Consider the following 21,474-nt stretch of genomic DNA (forward strand, 5'->3'; position numbering starts at 1 on the left):
CGCGAGTTGCTGGTTGGTGGTACACGAAAAATAATCAATGGCGGACATTAAAAATTAAAAAAAAAGCTTAAAAATATAGAAACGTTTTTTCCTATATTACAATTATTATTTTAATTAATACGATATTATACAGTAAAGTTGTTAATATGTACAGTAATAAGGTTAATCTGTCTCAAGATGTACGAGAAAATCTAATAGCACATTTAACAGGATTAAAACTGTCTTTCATGGAGTATTTTCCAAAACCCGAAAACACAAATGATAATTGTGATAATATAATCCAAAACCCCTTCTACAAGGAAAATTTAGGAAAAGCTACACCATTATCGATAAAAGATAAAGAAAATTTAACAGAATTATCATGTGACAGAACTTAAATGATAACTACGTAAAGATCTGCTTAAAGAGACTGATTGTAATGAGTAAGCTCTATCCAAGCAACATTAAATTTAATTGGTACTTACATTTAGTTGAATGCTTAAAACTAAAATCTTACACTTCACAAAGTTTTTAAAGTGAACATGAACTTCTTTGTAACAGATACAATTTGTATCTCTATAGAAATAAAGATGATAATAATAAAATAACACACTCGGAATAACAAAGTTCACGAAATACAATCATTTTTACGAAGTGGTACAATTTAGCGCGAGCCAAAAAAGGTTGGGAAACGCTGTTCTAAATGCAGAACTTTGTAAAATGAACTGCATACTGCGATCTCCTGAGTGGGGCCCAATCAAGAATTGCCTTCCTTCCCCTTTTTGTCTATGTGGTATTCTGGTCTTACGGGGAAGGTTGTTAGCAAATTAAAACACCTATTTGGGATGTTAATATTTAAAAAACTCAGGCACCCTTTATCAATGAATTTTCTCTTTAAATGTAGTCAAAATTTGAACTTTATTCCGCTCAAATTAGCAGCTTCAACCATTTATATATCCATTTCTAATAATATAAATTGGCAACATTAAAACCCATTTCAAATTTTACTAGAGGTGAATAACAGTATGGTGTTTGTAGGTTCAATATCCAGAGAGCAAGTTTTGGTTATAGGGTTGGATAAGGGCGATAGGTCTCGGATGCCGGAGGCGATACCAAAGTTTTGTAAGCTCCCTTCAACTTCGGCTTGCGTACCCTCCTCAACCTCCCACAAGCCGAAGCAAACATGATTTCCTACTTACCAATATACATCCAGCGGCAACGCCAGCCACTGCCTCTACTACACAATGATTAATTGTTGTCAGGATATTTTCCTAGCCTTTTTAGTCTTCTAGTGATTTATTTACAACGGTAACATTGTAAGAGAGAGGCAATCATCAATCTTTTCAACTTTAACATTCGCAACTAACTGTTGTATTAATATTAAACCTTTTCAACAGCTAGGTTTTCTAATTAAGAACAGTAATAGGAGAGGATATCAAGATTTACTCGATGTTTTTAAAGGATCATAATGATCCATAGTAGGGTAAATAAGAGCGAGATGGCGCATGACGTCGGATCTGACCCCCCCTCTATCAACGGTAGGGTGGAGGTGGGCAGTAGGTTAATAATAAAAAACCTTTAAAAATTCCAAGTTTCGATCCAGAGAACTTCTTTTCCAAAGACGGTCGCTCTAACCACTGCACCATCACCGCTAGTTGGAATCGTAAGTTTTATTTTAGTCCTATCAAGTTGGTCATTCACCCTTCTCTTTCTAAGACTAGTCAAGTTCTCTCCTTTGCCTGCACATCTCAGTCGTTGGCCCGAGGCCTCCAGCACACAGCACTATATTGGTACTTAAGTCTGTGTATATATGCACTTTGTATATATGCATATCTTTAATAGAACTGCAGTCATCTTCTGAAAATAGAACTGCACTCATCCTAATGATGTTTTATGTTTCATATAAGATGAATTTGAATTTGAAAATGTTTATTTACAATTTAAAATTTTTTATACAAATATATATAAAAGGAGGTTTCAGGCTGCATGCCTATATCCTCTCCACAACATATCAACATTTACATTGGGTACAAGTCCAACTTAATGCTAAGGCAAAAAATTTAAAAAAAACCTTACTACATAAGATTAATTAAAGCAAGATATGCTTTAGCCTTTTGTGTTTGTATTTTCTATAATTAAGAGAACTTAAGTTATAGTCCATAATACTTTTTATATGCGGGTAGGGACTATGTGTACAGGAAGTTACAAAGTTTTCCGTAGCGTTGTAGATAAATGTGGACACGCTGGCAACATCAAGTGCTGCATGCATGTAATCTATGGGTGTCCACCGGGGATATGACCCAACTAACCTTAAGCATTTGTTTTGGACTCTTTGTAACTTCCCGTAATTGGTGCAACAAGTATTGGACCACACAGGGGCTGCATATAGTAGTACGGAGCGGATATAGAGATAGTAGATAAGTTTTTTATTAAGAAAATCTAAGTTAGAGTTGCGGTTCAAAAGAGGAAAGAGACTGCACATAATTCCTACCGCTTTATCGCACACTGAGTTTATGTGTTTGGTGAAAGTTAATTTGGAGTCTAACACCAACCCGAGGTATTTAACTTCCTTGCCTCACGGAAGGGAGTCGCCGTTAATTTGGACAAATCTATTCACAGCCGGTCTGCGGCGTGTAAACAAAATAATTTGTGTCTTGGCATATATAAGTTAAAATGCGTACATGCCTTACAAAGAAAAATGAAATGCATATTAATAACATTGCTGTTATTAATTGCAACCATAACTTATTGCTTACTGCATAACTGGAAAAATGCGTTTGCTAAAATATGTGCCTATGCGCACATGTATTTATCTTATTTAGTACTTGACTTAAGAAAAAATAACTGTGCGATAGAAATATTTTAAACTATTTTATAATTCCCTTTTTTTCTTAGATATTATAAATGTATCCTTCTTTTAGATGTTCTACAATATAAATAAAACTTCATCGTAGTGGCAATTGCAAATATTAAATATCCCCGTGCTTGTTCCATAAAAAAAGATTGTCGCTCATCTGTTTAAAATTTATTCCCAGAAATGAGCTGGGATTATTACCACAATCTGCGGTTTTAAGACACGAATGGCAGCTTAAGTTAACTAAAGACGGTTTTATTAGTGTAATAAAACAATAATTATTAAGAGAAACTTTAATCTTTATTTTTTGTAAAATGTACGAATTCTTTCATTACGTATTTTCATATCACGCGGAAATTTGTTTTTCTCAGTTTCTATTTTTAATGAAACTTTTAATTTTTACAACCCTTATCTTTTAATAGGCACTTCTATGGCGGTTGTAGTTCTGCTTTTGGCACCACAATTAAGAATACCCTCGATGAAGGAGGTGAAAATCCACTTTTTATATCCTTTGGAAATATTTGTATTCCATAATATCTCCCCTTGGTCCGTTTACCTCTTCTCATTTCTTGTTCTTAACTTCCAAAATACTTGAATTTCGCTCTACTTTTGCATTTCTCTCCATTTTTCATCTAAATCTTTCTCTTCAGGTCTTTGTTTCAACAAAGTCACTAGATTCTAGGTTTTGTTATTTCAAAAAAAGAATTAACTGCTTGTGTAACAGCGTTATAAACTTGTTAGGGATCGTTGTGATTTATTGCCATCTTTAGATTACCCAAAATTGGAATCAAAAATCTAAAAGGGTTGAAAAAGACATCGCCATTTTTTCCTCAATGATTCTTCCTTGAGAATTCATTTCATTGAAATCATTTTTTAACAATATCAAGTAAAAAAAAGCTTCACTGCAAATCTAAAAAGTTTTTTATTAATAAATAAATAATGAAGAAGCGAGAGTAAAAAAATACGTCCAGCAATTTTTAATTAAGAAGTACCACCCCAGTAAGACGTTAAGTATGCTTGGGCACGTACAGATAGCTCCTAGTTCTTACATTTAATTGGGACTGCCTCTTCTGGTTGTGTATTTGAGCACACTAGCAATATCCTGAAGCGTTTTAGTTTTCTTTCTACAGAATAATATCCTGCAGTTAGAACAATGGAGCCCACCTTCGCCACATTTATTTCCTTTTACCACACTCTTGTCACTCCTCCACACATCTAGTTATATGTCTTACTAGAGTCTACTGTACCAAAACTTGGATTAATGTACGCAGTTTTACTGACTAAATGAAGTAACTCGGATAACTTAACATAAGTGGTAATTTTTTGAAACTTTTGATGTAAAGGGAGGCTCAGAAGAAAAAGAACAACCCTTCAATGAGTCAATTTCTGCTGGTCATTCAAAACTATGACTAGATATGCAGATATTACTAGAGTAGTATGTATTCGCCGAGTCTGGGTCCTTTTTTTTGCGCCGGAAGTGATGACGTCATCATGACGTAGCATGTCAAAACATGTTGAAGACATACTGAAAAATCTTCAACAATATACACCTATTTTATACTCCGTGCGAGAGAGAGAGAGAGATATGCACGTGCGGGATGACACATCAAGTGAGGTGGCACATCAAACCACTTCATCATATTATTTATAATAATTTATAATTAAATAAAAATATAAATAACTTTCTGCGCGCGAAAGATATCAGTTTCCTTTCTGACTAGATACGATCGTACACTACCTTATAGAAAATTTTTCTGCTTTTCGATATGTCGCCATTGTTTATTATTTAAAGTTATTTATTTACTTATTTTTAATGATTTAAGGCGCGTCGACATCTGAGGTTATTGGCGCCCGGAGAGCTTTTTTCAGTGCACTACCGGCCTCCGGACAGACATTCTCTCGTTACAGACAACACTGTCCATCACCGGACAGTGAGCTGTAAGAAGCTCTTAGGTAGAGAAATTGTAAGGGTCAGCAGCTGGATCTCCGCTTGGGAATCCAATACGCTAACCGCATAGCTAATCCCTTCTCTGTTTTTAGTTAAAAGTATAATTTTTTCCCAATTATTTTCAGATCTATTCAAGATACTTGAGGAAAAAGCTATGAATGGTGATTTGGATTTTCTATAAATAAGATAATAAACAAATTAATATCAAATATGGTTTCTAATTTTAAGAAAATATAGATTCAAATAAATTATTACTCCTATTGTGTGAGATTTTAATTTAGGAAATAGGCTCGCCTGAGCAGCAGAATGAAGGGCGGAAGTAAGGAAGAAATTATTACGTTGTCAGGTCTTTGTATACAGAGTTGATGAATGTTGTTAGAAGGTTCCTGTAGGCAGCGCCTTCGCCAAGGGGTGTCATCCAGATGATTTAAGTTACTACTAGGCATTGCACATAAGTCTTTTTATTTATATGATGCGTTAATGCTCATGATGCATACTTTTGTAACATGCAATTTAAAAAAGTTTCAACCAAAGCTAATTTATGTATTTGTAAAAAAAATAAAAACTGAGGATATCTCAAAGTTATTTTTAATGTTTTTAATTTTATTATTTTTAAATCTTTTATTGTAATTTACCACTGCAACAGTTGTTGCAACAAGTAAATATGGTGAAAGAGAAAAGAAATAGAAGAAAATCATGAGTGGAGAAGGCACCCAGTGGTGTCACTCCAGTAACGTGCTTTGCTCTCACGATAAGAGAAGATCACGAGGCCATCTTCTCTTCAATCTCTTTAGAGGATCCACCTGGTAATGTGGAGGAAGATAGGTGTTCTATGAGGGGGTTAGGATGAACTGCTGTAGAGGAATGAAATTTGAAGAAACGAGTGTTAGCAAGATCTGTAATGAAAGGAATTTTGAGGTCATTATGGATAGTGAGGTTAGATACATAGAACGGAGCGTTAAGAAGTTTTCGAAGTATTTTTGGACTGTAATGCCTGCAGGCGTAGTGAGTTGGAACGCTTGGTCGATGCCCCATACTTCGATGCCGTATGACCAAATGGGTCGCAGTAACAGAAGATATAAGAGTATTTTGTTATGTAGGTTAAGTTTCGAACGTTTGTCAAGTAGTCTGGCGAGAAGTTTTGTAGCGTTGGTTAGTTTCTTGTCTTTTCAGTCTAGTATGGGATTTTTAATGTATTTATATATATTTTTTTAATTGAATATTTATGTGTCCAAATTGCACCAATTGAGCTAATTGTAAGACAACTAAAATGGCGAAGCAAAGGGCCTAAAGTTGAACAGGTAAAGCCATGGAGGCTCTTAAATTAAGGAGGCATCACGACTATAGTCTCAAATGCTTAAAGACAATTACCCACTGGTAGACTGCTGCCCTTATTTTGAGCACAGACAATTTGGGTGCATTCTAGGCTCTACGATCCAAAACTATTACACTGAGTCGAGGAATGTATTCTGGAATGTATTAGCAGAGAGATCTGCCACAGTCAGCCGTGCCATTAGTATTGCATCGACTAATCACCCCAATTGAATCCATCAACCCCTTTTAGACGGGCAAGCTTCCACAGCGCCGGCTTAGCTGTAACCCGAATCTTTGTAGCTGTCAGCTGGCTGAAGAAAGATGAACGTCAGATCTTTAAAGTTAAGTTACTGCAGCGATATTTTCAATTTTTTTAATTTTATCGCCAAATGCATTTTAGAAAATTAAATTTTCAACTTGTAGCACGAAAAAACAACCATAACCAGTCGATAGATAAATAAAGAACTTCATTGAAAGTATGGATAAAATGGTTGTAATACTTTTTATTTCCCTTAACACCAGAAAAGAACGATTCGCACCAAAAAAGATAATATGACGTAATAGTTTCTAAACTTGTTAGCACCAATAACGGGACACATTTACGAACGCTCGACTGGCCTTATATATCGTTAATAAGTGTCACTATTTGATTGTGAAGGCGTTGGCTGGAAAAAAGAATTTCCTGTCGTAGAAGGAAAGAAGGTTAAAGATAGAAAATAAAGTCCGTATTTCTAGATCATCATTTTCCTTTTATTGCAGAAGATTTTTCTTTTCGTCCCAATTTGATGGCCAATTTTTTTAAACAATATTTCTTGATGCACAATTTTCTATAAAGTGTGCGTTATATGTGTTTTAAACCAAGCAATTGAGGGCTGTTTGATATCTAGCTAAATGTAGAACTGTATAAGTCTCTGTTCAAAGCATCTATTCATTGGCCAAGTGATAACTTAGAAACATCACTGTTGCTATGGCAACCCTACAGGGTTTTACTGTCTTTCTGTCTGTATATATATATGGTGAGTTAGGTCTCCTTAATGAATGAAAGGAAGGGTTTACAACTCTATGTTTTGCTATAAAGGAACCTGGAATAGACACTTTGTCTCCTCTGCCATTGTTAAAGCCAAGCTACATTTGAATAGTATACTATTCGTTGGAGGATCTTAATTGTATTATCCTTATAGAAGGATCTATCCAAGAGCCTTTATAAAGTTAACAAATTAAGGTGTACTTGAAATGCTACCGTTAAAATAATGAACATTTATTCAAAACTGAAACAATGGCGAAATTTTTTTATAAATTTAAAGAAGTAAGTTGACCATAAATCATGTATTCTCGCAAACAAACTCTTTAAAAACAAAGATAAGGTTTGCGAAATCTTCAAATCAGCGTTTGAGAGCGAGCATCAAAGAGAAGTATTGTACTGAAGGCGCCATTGCAATTGAGAATCCCTTTCAAAACTTGATATTCCTCCATAAAATACGACTTTGCGAAAAGCTAGAAGCACTTTACGGGTTCAAGGATTACCAAAAGAGTTAATCACTAGCCAGGGCATGAGGTAATGCGAGAAACAATAATCCAGCTAAGATGGCATAAGTTTTCAGTTTTTGGAAGATGCAGACGAAGATGGATATAATTGACCATGTTTATTTGTGGATATTGAGAAGCACTTTGGCTTAGGGCGACTGAGAGAATGTAGTGAAACATGCATCAATGAAATAGTTTCACCAATCAAACTGACGGTTCAGGGTCAAATTAATTGCTCCGTTGGTGGGCACAGTAGCGGACATGTTCTTGTGAAAGGTGACGTAACTATTCCCGAAGACAAACCAACCATCCTCCTCCTATACAATAGACCATAGGACCTCTACCTTCAACATTGCAATACCTCGACCACCACGAAACCTTTCCTCAACTCATAAGCCTCGAGACAGAACTCCAGCGGGCTGTGGCTCACAATCCCGTGGTACGTAGAGAGACTGTCTCCTGGGCCAGTCAAGCAAAACACGACCTACGATTTCTCCGCACCCTCCTGGTGTCAGTCTTGGACTTACTACACCATTACAGATGAACAGGGTTTTCCGTACCAAACAGTAGCGTACCGTTAACTGTCTCATTCGATGATCCCTTTCGTCGTTGATGAGAAGTCACAGGATAAAGCCAACAGAGAAGCTGGAGGCTTATTTATAAATAGATAAATCCTGGACTAAAAAAAGATTCGATAATTTAAATAAAACACTGAATTATCTGCTTTAAAAAAAATCAGTCTAATCAGGTATTCCCATTATAATTAGAACAAATCTATTTCTAACGTTATAACAATAATTGTTAATATAATAGAATATATATCGTCTAATTTGTTATACATGCTCATGCCTTTACCTTGTATATATCCAATTAACCGCAACCTACACGTTTGCCATTTACATTAGCACCTAAAATATACATGTGTCACAATCCACCCAAAAGCAGCACAAATGGCCGGAGTTATGGTAGTAGAGTCCTAACTGGGTATTCCATTCGGCCAACATGGTGCTCCACTAGTGAACGAACGTATGTCTTGTAACGCACTCTCATACATTCTGCGTACAGCTCATGAATGTGTATTGACTTTCAAATGAATGATAATAGCATTTAGGACCTAACCCTCTCTCCATACACACACACTACCACCAGTTCGTCTGTCCTGTTGCTTTTCCCTTTATTCGATGAAATAGTTGGAAAATACATTTTAACCCTTTGGATATAGAGAAACGTATACGTATTATTTTATATTTTAATGTGCAAATTATTGGACTTAATTATTTAAACCAATTATAACAACAGAAAATATTTTAAATTATTAATTTTAAATTAACTATAGTTGACATGGAATCCCCATACTAGACTGGAAGAGACAAGAAACTAACCAACGCTACAAAACTTCTCGCTAAACTACTTGACAAACGATTGAAACTTAACCTGCATAACAAAAGGCTCTTATCTGTACTGTTACTTCGACCTATTTGGTCATACGGCATCGAAGTATGGGGATCGACTAAGCGTTCCCAACTCACTACGCCTCCAGACATTACAGTCCAAAAATACTTCGAAAACTTCTTAACGCTCCGTTCTAGTATCTAACCTCACTATCAATAATGACCTCAAAATCCCTTTCATTACAGATCTTCCTAACACTCGTTTTCTCAAATTTCATTCCACTCTACAGCAGCTCATCCTAACCCTCTCATAGAACCACCTATCTTCCTCCACATTACCAGGTAATCCTCTAAGGAGATTGAAGAGAAGATGTCCTCGTGATCTACTCTTATCGTGAGAGCAAAGCAAGTTACTGGAGTGACACCACTGGGTGCCTTCTCCACTCGTGATTTTCACGTATTTTTTATTAGGTACCATATTTGCTTGTTGCAACAATCGTTGCAGTGGTAAATTCCAATAAAAGATTAAAAAAAAAAAAAAATATTTTAGTAAAGTATAAGAATTGGGACCAAATAATGGAACAGTTATGTGTAAAAGTAAATATTATTAATAGTAGTAATAATTTAAAGTGAACAGTATTATTATCAGGTTAAATTTCAGGGACGACCCAGTCATCTAATTTGTATATTTTATTGTATTATAAAGACTAGAAATATTTTGACGTGCCTTTTATATTTTTATTGTTCAGGTAATAAATAAATAAATACAAGTAAGGATTTCCCTAGATCCCTTTATAGAGAAGCAATAGAAGAATTGTTTCTTAGGACAGGAGCTCCGGAGCCTTACTGAGGAAACGCAGAGGAATAATGTTGCTAGATGAACAAGAGCCAACGAAATATTGGCTTTTTGATTATTCTATATTAAGCCAATGAAGTGTAAGCTCGTTCTCATTAAGTTAACACGTAATTATGAAATAATTATTAAATTTTAAGACTGAAAAACCATGGTTTTTTTGGGGGGGACACTAGAGTGGGTGAATGTGAATAAATTGGCCTTTTCTCAGCTTTGACCATTCGTATAACCACTGCCATTCGGATATAGCAATCTGCTTTTCCCCTAATAACTTGTTTTAAACTTTGCATGCTCATTGGTAGCTCTAAATGTTTTTATGCAAAATATTTTCATAGAAAAATGCTTTTTCAATGCAATTTTATGAAAGAGTTGGGGTAAACTGTCCTCTAAAGTGTTTAATGAACGGCGTAATTAATGGTAATAAGACTATATAAAGTAATAATGCCAAATTTGAGGAAAATCGTGAGCAAATCAAAATGCTACTTTACTGAAAAAATTTTTTGTTAGCGATTTCTTCCCGGAAGATAAATTCAACAAAAATTTTATTATTATTAAATTATTGTGGTAAAAGTGATTGTTTCATAGCGACATCCGTTTTATTTTAAATATATCTTTCAAAAAGATATTACAAGAAAAAAATTTATTGGAAATCACATTTCAGGCTGATTCCTTTTCCTTTTTGATTCTTTTTTATTATTACTGTAGAAATGTCACACAAGAAAAAAGAAAAGCGTAAAGGATTCCACAGACTCGACTCCAATCTGCAGAGAGGGTATCTCCTTCTATCAGTACGCTCCACGTATTGCATTCCTTTGCAGGCACGCATGGTCGTTCCTGCTATATATACCAGGAGATTGCAAAGTCCTCTTTATATTAAACTAAACCTATAGGAACCTACTATTCTGGTGGATACAAATACTGTTCCGTTCAATGGTGATCTAGAACAGAGGAAGGCATCGCTTCCTATTGTGATGACATACCAAAGATAATTAGAAAATTTGAATTAATTCATGGTTTGCAATTAAATTAAGTTAAAATTTATTTGTTAAGTTACACCAGCGCTAGAAGGCTCTGCGGGACACTTCGTTGGCCCGGAGCACTGTTTTGGGGTTCCGAAGTTTGTGAAAACTGCGGCCATTAATTTATGGGTGCAGAGTAGGTCTCAAGAGTGGTGGCTTGCCACCACGTGGCAGAGACAGGCGAAGGAGTTTATTAAAGGCTATTCGCCGAGGCTGACTGCAGAATTAATAAGTCAAGGCCGTGGGGCTATAAGGATGATTGTAGGCCTATTAAACTGGCCACTGCAGGCTCAGAAAACACACGCTCGCATAGGCCTGGCAGATGATAGCCTCTGTAGGTTCTGTCAGGAAGAAGAGGAAACGGCACTGCACGTGTTGTGTCAGTGTGAGGGGCTCGTGTGGCTAAGGATGTTACTTCTCGGGGAGGTGAAAACCAAGCCCTGTGAGCTTTACCCAAGAGCCGCTCTCCAGCATCAAGAGTCTGATTAAAAGGACAGGTCTGGAGAGTGAGCTTTTGAGTGAGGGGAGCCACCATAGATCCAAAGGGGTCGCAGTGGCGTAGGCCTTGAGGCCGCCCTAGTTTAATCTATCTATCTGTCTACACCAGCGTTAGTTGCACTGTTAGTAACTGACTCCACTACAAACTCACTAACTGAAGGGAGAAGTTACCCAGTGATAACACTCTTTTAGCTACTCTCTTCAGAAGAGAGAAAATCGCGAGGCCACTGACGTTTCAATCATCTGGGAGGATGATCTGGATGGTGATGAGATGATAAATGGCGGACAAGAGGATTGGAATGAGAGTGCAAGTTCTATAGAGAGTTCATGCAATTTGACCTACAAACGGAATTTCCAGGTCTGTGTGGACAGAGCGTTAACGATAGTGCGGAGAATTTTAGACTGAAGAGTTGAATTCGTTGAAGATTGGAGCATTTCGTTAAAGAAACTAAAATAGAAAATCTATGTGAATTCGTAGTAAATAATGTTAATTAAATAGCACAAGTTTGAATATTGTGGAAGTAATGTGCTGTCAGAGAGTGGACAAGGTTATTATTTAGTCATCATACTTTAGTAGTGTGAAATAGTAATGCCTCTAAGTGATCTTTAGTGCTGTCTGTACAGTTTGACTGTTCAGAATGACAAATATCCATGTTTTAAGGTACAAATTTATGAATGTGTTTTCAATGAAATAAGTTCTTCTATATTATATTATATTTTGTATTAATTATTATTTTAAATTGGAAGCTTATTTGTTTTATGTAAATATGCTCGTTTAATCAATTCACCTCTCTTCAATGTAACATACAGACATTTGGAGAAGTATTCTTAGAAACTTCATAAAAAAGGGATCACTCCTTCGGCTGGGTCTCGCGAAAGAAGGAATGGTAGCCCAAAATAGTGTTGTCTGTAGCTTGAGAACTCTGGCCGCCGAAGGCCGGCAAAAAAAAAGTAGTTCCGGGCGCCAAAGATGTTGACGCGCCTTAAATTAAAAAAAAAAATTAAAATAATGATAATAAGATCTATTGAAATAGAATTAATTGTCGAAAAAACCAATTACAGAAGAAGGTTAATTAAAACTGTCCGGTAGGACAGTTGTATAAGGGTTGATGGTCAAAAACTGCACGAAAAAGCGTAACGTTGAAAAACACCCAACTTTGACAATTTTTTTCTCTTTTTCTATAAAAGATAAAATTCCCAAATTTTCTTTAAAATAAAGGGCAAATCCTCCTTTATGACTGTAATTTTTTGCAACAACCCAGATCTAATAGGTTTTGAGAAAAAAGTTGCTGAAAATGAGCAAAAACGGCTTTTTCAAAAATTGTTGTTGTTCTTGTTCTTGTTGTTCTTCTTCTTCTTCTTGTTGTTGTTACCTTTTTTGTAAACAACGTAGCGCCTAAACGCGCAAACCGATTTTCATGAATGAGGTGTCATTCGATTCGGAATTTTATGTAGATGTGCCTTTTGGGGGTCTCGATGCTGTACCTCAAATGGGAGAGGAGTTAGCCCCATGTATGTAAGGCCCCCTCTATAACTAGTTTTACTAATAACTCTGTAAATATTGGCACGTTTTTGATAAAATTTGGTAGGGTGAAAGGGATAGGGCTCCTCTATCTAAAATTAAAGCGACGTTCTGTTCTTACACCTAATAAGGGGAAGTTTTGCAATCTTTTCAAATCATCTTCGCAATAACCGATTTTCGTGAATGAAGTGTCATATTATTCAAAATTTTATGTAGATTTGCATTTTAGAGGCCTTGACGCTGCGCATATTTGGGACGGGAGTTCGTCCAATGTATGTAAGGCCCCTTCCAATATTATTGTTACTGATAACTCTGTAAATCAGCCCGATATTGATAAAATTTGGGAGGATGAAGGGGTTAGGGCTCCCCTGCTTAACAGTAAAGCGAAGGTGTGCTCTTACACCTATTAAGGGGAAGTATTGCAATCGTTTCAAATTATCAAATGGTCTGGCTGTGGGTGTATGAAGGGAGCACATTTTCTCAGAAAAGACTTCCGCGTGTTACTTTCTTCAAACATGGACATTTTATTGCACGGTAGATTAAGCCTCGCTTAGATAATGAAAGTGTAACGAGCGGCCTGAAAAAATTCTCCCTCTATCTCTCTCTGTTTCAGTGTGTGTGATTATCAAATACCAGAAATCGCAGAACGTTAAATGTCTTAGCTTAGATGAGATAAAGTTTTAGTCAAAATCGGTATACCGGAAGTATCACTTTAATGACGAGATTTTTCAGTTTGTCAGGAATTTTTGGGAAACTTATACAGGAAATCCGATTAATCCTAAATTTCTAAACTTATTAGAATTAAATATAACAAACGTCCCAAGTTTGTAGAATATTTGTAAGTATAATTTAAAGAATAATATTAAGAGGAAGTCGTGAGAGTGTTGTTACCAGATTTTGTTCATAGAAATTATAATTTCTGAGAAAATCTTGTTCCAAAAGTTGCGATAAGAGAACTTCATCAGTTAAAACTGTTTGTAATATTAATTTGTATTTGTTGCGATGAGAAAGAGTCAATAATAATAATGTTTTCTATAATTTAATAAACTATGAATAATGTCTACATAAAAACATTCAGAAATAATATCTATGACTAATCCCTAACTTGATAATATAAATGCCATTAGACTTTACTCTTTCCACCTGAATAGTAAACAATAAACATGATATGGTTTTAATTTAATAAACTTTAAACTTATTTAAACTTAACTTAGTGGCGTGATTTCCCCCTCCTTTATCTTTTGAATGCACTATAAAGTGGAAATAATTATTTAATCTAATTCAAACGTCTTTTGACATCCGTAGAAGAAGTGCTTGTTATTTTTTCTATTTTATTAGCTATTAAACTATTTATTGAAGACTTCATACATCCTTCTCAATTTGGTAAGTACATTTTTTGTAATAATTTAGTTAAATACATTTTAATTCAGAAATTACTCTTATTTGGCGGTTGATTTTAGTCCGATTAATTGTACTTAACTGCTGATGTCTGTCTAGATGAAAAGTGATCCTAGTTCTGACTGATTGTTAAAATTCACTTCCTTTATCAAAAAGTTAATAATATTGCTTAGAGTACTTTCGTTGCTCGATCGGAAAAATAAAGTTTAAAAATTTAAAAGTTTAAACCTTCTTGTTGTGATGTAGATACTCTAATTTATTTTTATTTTTTTATCCATTTTTTGAACGTATCTCCCCGCTTTTAAGACCAACTTGCTTCATTACTTTTGTCTGATAATAAACTTGTAACCCAAATTATCATGTTAATGAACAGTTTTCACTTCTTCAAGATTTTCTCTAAACAATTTTCTACTGTAATTTTCTCGGCACATAGTTTGCATATATTTACGTCTATTACTTTTATTTGAAACATTTTTCCGATAAAATTCAATTTCAAACGATTCTGGTGGAGGAAGGAAGGTAGGCAGGCTAAAGTACAATCATTTCATTCTAGTGATCGGAGGTACCACTTAAGTCCTAACAAATGAATTCAATATTCCGCTTAAATTCTTAGTTTGAAGAGAATTGTTTAACCGGAAGTGTCTGTTTAAAAAATAAATAAAACATTTTTTTACTTTTTCACTTCCTCTTAGACAAGTATTGCGCCCTTGTAAAAATTTTCCGTTTCATCTTTCCACCGGAAATGTATATATGCGCACATACTGTATATGTAGCATTGTATGTGTTGTCAAAATATCTCAAAACGAAAATCGTATTAAGCTGATACTCGTATCAGTGATTAAACTGATACTAATTTCAATCAGGTTCGACAAAGCCCACAGACAATACAATCCCTAAACCGGAAGTCTCTACTCTGCTGCATTAGTGAAGAATTTCTTCGTTTTTCATTGATTTTATTTTTATTCTCCTCTAAGTTTTTTTTTATTTATTTTGGTAAATTGCAAATCTATCTTATAATACCATAGCACATTAATGAATTTGGATAACTATAAACTAAATTTCCGCCCTTGCTCAATAATCAGTTATTGTTCTAAAAGTTCTTTTTTGTTAATACATCAAATTAAAATATTTCCAATTTAAAAAAATTACTCTTTAAAGTTTTATGTTTCATTGCAAAAAACAAAATTTACTTCATTTTTCGAACCTAAATTTTTTTTTTCCAGAGTCGAAGGAAACATTACGTTAAGTATTTATATTAAGTATTAGTTATTTATTTCTAAATACTAAAGATTTTAAATTATATTATAGATATGCCTTCTAAACACCGGAAAAAAAAGCAAACAATTAAAAAATTAGTATCGGGTATTAGACAGACAATTGACAGCACTGCTGAGCTCGAAAACTGTAGTTTATACACTATTGTGACCCCCGCCGCAACTAAGCAACAGCGGTACTACGTTAAAAATCGCGAGGGAATAGTAACTAAACAGCGACAATATAACTTAAGAAAAAAAATAGAAATAAAAGAAAAACAGGAAGTGTACAATTTGGAACACAAAGAAACAATAGCAAGGAAACAGAGAGAGTATGATCTAACTAATAGAGAGAAAATACAGAAGAAACAGAGGAAATATGATTTTGTTCATACAGAAGATAAAAAAAAGAAACAGAAAGAGTATGATTTATCTCATAGAGAGAAAATACTGAAGAAGCAGAGAGAGTATGATTTAACTAATAGAGAGAAAATACAGAAGAAGCAGAGAGAGTATGATCTAACTAATAGAGAGAAAATACAGAAGAAGCAGAGAGAGTATAATTTAACTAATAGAGAGAAAATACAGAAGAAGCAGAGAGAGTATGATCTAACTAATAGAGAGAAAATACAGAAGAAGCAGAGAGAGTATGATCTAACTAATAGAGAGAAAATACAGAAGAAGCAGAGAGAGTATGATCTAACTAATAGAGAGAAAATACAGAAGAAGCAGAGAGAGTATGATCTAACTAATAGAGAGAAAATACAGAAGAAGCAGAGAGAGTATGATCTAACTAATAGAGAGAAAATACAGAAGAAGCAGAGAGAGTATGATCTAACTAATAGAGAGAAAATACAGAAGAAGCAGAGAGAGTATGATCTAACTAATAGAGAGAAAATACAGAAGAAGCAGAGAGAGTATGATCTAACTAATAGAGAGAAAATACAGAAGAAGCAGAGAGAGTATGATCTAACTAATAGAGAGAAAATACAGAAGAAGCAGAGAGAGTATGATCTAACTAATAGAGAGAAAATACAGAAGAAGCAGAGAGAGTATGATCTAACTAATAGAGAGAAAATACAGAAGAAGCAGAGAGAGTATGATCTAACTAATAGAGAGAAAATACAGAAGAAGCAGAGAGAGTATGATCTAACTAATAGAGAGAAAATACAGAAGAAGCAGAGAGAGTATGATCTAACTAATAGAGAGAAAATACAGAAGAAGCAGAGAGAGTATGATCTAACTAATAGAGAGAAAATACAGAAGAAGCAGAGAGAGTATGATCTAACTAATAGAGAGAAAATACAGAAGAAGCAGAGAGAGTATGATCTAACTAATAGAGAGAAAATACAGAAGAAGCAGAGAGAGTATGATCTAACTAATAGAGAGAAAATACAGAAGAAGCAGAGAGAGTATGATTTAACTAATAGAGAGAAAATACAGAAGAAGCAGAGAGAGTATGATCTAACTAATAGAGAGAAAATACAGAAGAAACAGAGGAAATATGATTTTGTTCATACAGAAGATAAAAAAAAGAAACAGAAAGAGTATGATTTATCTCATAGAGAGAAAATACTGAAGAAGCAGAGAGAGTATGATTTAACTAATAGAGAGAAAATACAGAAGAAGCAGAGAGAGTATGATCTAACTAATAGAGAGAAAATACAGAAGAAGCAGAGAGAGTATAATTTAACTAATAGAGAGAAAATACAGAAGAAGCAGAGAGAGTATGATCTAACTAATAGAGAGAAAATACAGAAGAAGCAGAGAGAGTATGATCTAACTAATAGAGAGAAAATACAGAAGAAGCAGAGAGAGTATGATTTAACTAATAGAGAGAAAATACAGAAGAAGCAGAGAGAGTATGATCTAACTAATAGAGAGAAAATACAGAAGAAACAGAGGAAATATGATTTTGTTCATACAGAAGATAAAAAAAAGAAACAGAAAGAGTATGATTTATCTCATAGAGAGAAAATACTGAAGAAGCAGAGAGAGTATGATTTAACTAATAGAGAGAAAATACAGAAGAAGCAGAGAGAGTATGATCTAACTAATAGAGAGAAAATACAGAAGAAGCGGGGAGTATGATCTAACTAATAGAGAGAAAATACAGAAGAAGCAGAGAGAGTATGATCTAACTAATAGAGAGAAAATACAGAAGAAGCAGAGAGAGTATGATCTAACTAATAGAGAGAAAATACAGAAGAAGCAGAGAGAGTATGATCTAACTAATAGAGAGAAAATACAGAAGAAGCAGAGAGAGTATGATCTAACTAATAGAGAGAAAATACAGAAGAAGCAGAGAGAGTATGATCTAACTAATAGAGAGAAAATACAGAAGAAGCAGAGAGAGTATGATCTAACTAATAGAGAGAAAATACAGAAGAAGCAGAGAGAGTATGATCTAACTAATAGAGAGAAAATACAGAAGAAGCAGAGAGAGTATGATCTAACTAATAGAGAGAAAATACAGAAGAAGCAGAGAGAGTATGATCTAACTAATAGAGAGAAAATACAGAAGAAGCAGAGAGAGTATGATCTAACTAATAGAGAGAAAATACAGAAGAAGCAGAGAGAGTATGATCTAACTAATAGAGAGAAAATACAGAAGAAGCAGAGAGAGTATGATCTAACTAATAGAGAGAAAATACAGAAGAAGCAGAGAGAGTATGATCTAACTAATAGAGAGAAAATACAGAAGAAGCAGAGAGAGTATGATCTAACTAATAGAGAGAAAATACAGAAGAAGCAGAGAGAGTATGATCTAACTAATAGAGAGAAAATACAGAAGAAGCAGAGAGAGTATGATCTAACTAATAGAGAGAAAATACAGAAGAAGCAGAGAGAGTATGATCTAACTAATAGAGAGAAAATACAGAAGAAGCAGAGAGAGTATGATTTAACTAATAGAGAGAAAATACAGAAGAAGCAGAGAGAGTATGATCTAACTAATAGAGAGAAAATACAGAAGAAGCAGAGAGAGTATGATCTAACTAATAGAGAGAAAATACAGAAGAAGCAGAGAGAGTATGATCTAACTAATAGAGAGAAAATACAGAAGAAGCAGAGAGAGTATGATCTAACTAATAGAGAGAAAATACAGAAGAAGCAGAGAGAGTATGATCTAACTAATAGAGAGAAAATACAGAAGAAGCAGAGAGAGTATGATCTAACTAATAGAGAGAAAATACAGAAGAAGCAGAGAGAGTATAATTTAACTAATAGAGAGAAAATACAGAAGAAGCAGAGAGAGTATGATCTAACTAATAGAGAGAAAATACAGAAGAAGCAGAGAGAGTATGATCTAACTAATAGAGAGAAAATACAGAAGAAGCAGAGAGAGTATAATTTAACTAATAGAGAGAAAATACAGAAGAAACAGAGGAAATATGATTTTGTTCATACAGAAGATAAAAAAAAGAAACAGAAAGAGTATGATTTATCTCATAGAGAGAAAATACTGAAGAAGCAGAGAGAGTATGATTTAACTAATAGAGAGAAAATACAGAAGAAGCAGAGAGAGTATGATCTAACTAATAGAGAGAAAATACAGAAGAAGCAGAGAGAGTATGATCTAACTAATAGAGAGAAAATACAGAAGAAGCAGAGAGAGTATAATTTAACTAATAGAGAGAAAATACAGAAGAAACAGAGGAAATATGATTTTGTTCATACAGAAGATAAAAAAAAGAAACAGAAAGAGTATGATTTATCTCATAGAGAGAAAATACTGAAGAAGCAGAGAGAGTATGATTTAACTAATAGAGAGAAAATACAGAAGAAGCAGAGAGAGTATGATCTAACTAATAGAGAGAAAATACAGAAGAAGCAGAGAGAGTATGATCTAACTAATAGAGAGAAAATACAGAAGAAGCAGAGAGAGTATAATTTAACTAATAGAGAGAAAATACAGAAGAAACAGAGGAAATATGATTTTGTTCATACAGAAGATAAAAAAAAGAAACAGAAAGAGTATGATTTATCTCATAGAGAGAAAATACTGAAGAAGCAGAGAGAGTATGATTTAACTAATAGAGAGAAAATACAGAAGAAGCAGAGAGAGTATGATCTAACTAATAGAGAGAAAATACAGAAGAAGCAGAGAGAGTATGATCTAACTAATAGAGAGAAAATACAGAAGAAGCAGAGAGAGTATAATTTAACTAATAGAGAGAAAATACAGAAGAAGCAGAGAGAGTATGATCTAACTAATAGAGAGAAAATACAGAAGAAGCAGAGAGAGTATGATCTAACTAATAGAGAGAAAATACAGAAGAAACAGAGGAAATATGATTTTGTTCATACAGAAGATAAAAAAAAGAAACAGAAAGAGTATGATTTATCTCATAGAGAGAAAATACAGAAGAAGCAGAGAGAGTATAATTTAACTAATAGAGAGAAAATACAGAAGAAGCAGAGAGAGTATGATCTAACTAATAGAGAGAAAATACAGAAGAAGCAGAGAGAGTATAATTTAACTAATAGAGAGAAAATACAGAAGAAACAGAGAGAGTATAATTTAACTAATAGAGAGAAAATACAGAAGAAACAGAGAGAGTATAATTTAACTAATAGAGAGAAAATACAGAAGAAGCAGAGAGAGTATGATTTAACTAATAGAGAGAAAATACAGAAGAAGCAGAGAGAGTATGATCTAACTAATAGAGAGAAAATACAGAAGAAGCAGAGAGAGTATAATTTAACTAATAGAGAGAAAATACAGAAGAAACAGAGAGAGTATAATTTAACTAATAGAGAGAAAATACAGAAGAAACAGAGGAAATATGATAGAGAGCATATAGATAAAAAAATAAACCAGCAAAGAGTGTATAATGTTGCCCATAAAGTTGGCATAGCAAGGAAGCAGAAACAAAAAGACAGAACAAACAGTGAAAAGAAAACTGAAACACAAAGAAAGTACAATGAAAAAAAAAGAAACGAAATTGACTTAAGACAAGAAAGGTATAATGAATAGAATCGCGCTGTAATAAATTTAAAAAGAAATATTCGGTACTTTTTGACTCGCCAAAACGTAAATAAACCCTCGGCGTCATTCGCATCTTTATTAAAGAAACGGATTCAAACTCGAAAAAAGATTTGTACATTTCGAGATGAATGCGCGCTAATAAATAAATTGTGTTTATCTTTAAAACGGAATCGTCAGTTCAATAAACACCGCCGTGTAAGGAATAAAATTAATCGCACAATGACTTATTACCTGATAAAACATTCTAAACATTTAACCGGAATTGCCCGATCCTACTTTAGGTATCTAAATAATAAATTAAAAGCCGTTGTCGATGAGGCCGTTAATAAGTTCGAAGTAAATAAAATTAAAACACTAACGTCTAAAAATATCGTAAAAGTATTCGGAGGTAAACAAAAACACACGACACATTCTGAACCTTATTTCTACGAAAGTTCCTACAGCGTGGTTCCTCCCGGACATATATTGCTCACTGATAATCACACCGTTTTCGTGAATAGGCACAATTTTAAAAAGTACATTACTAAAGATAATAATATTGTGGAATGGCCTTGCGGTATCACTTGTAAATTTTCAGACCAAAGTATGAGCACGATTTTAAATAAATTAGTTGAATTAGTAAAAAGCAATGTGAATGAAATGTCAATCAAAAAGCTTGCGAACACATGTAGGTACAGACATCTTAATAAAAAAGGACACACCGTACACTGCGCTTCACACAACAGTATATTTAAATGCAGTACACTTTTGCAAATTCTTTCTGAATTATCGGTACATTACACCGCGTTTAGGAACTTAAAAAGACAGATTTACACTATGCGTAATCTGTCTTTCAAAATAAATCGTGTAACATCGTGTATAAATAAAGCGAATAATGTCGAATCTATTTTACGGTCCGTTAATGATTTAAAAAAGTTTCTCAGAACACTTA

The 21,474-nt window shown here is 34.1% G+C and overlaps 1 long non-coding RNA gene across 4 annotated transcripts in view; it reads right to left on the reverse strand.

Moving 5' to 3' along the window:
* The window catches only part of LOC141447924 (uncharacterized), a 108,284-nt gene that overhangs the window by 32,107 nt on the left and 54,703 nt on the right, over window positions 1–21,474 (reverse strand). The window lies entirely within an intron of this gene.

Source organism: Rhodnius prolixus, unplaced genomic scaffold (genome assembly GCF_049639745.1).
Source record: "Rhodnius prolixus isolate KJV_2025 unplaced genomic scaffold, Rpr scaffold_13, whole genome shotgun sequence".
Lineage (NCBI taxonomy): Eukaryota > Metazoa > Arthropoda > Insecta > Hemiptera > Reduviidae > Rhodnius > Rhodnius prolixus.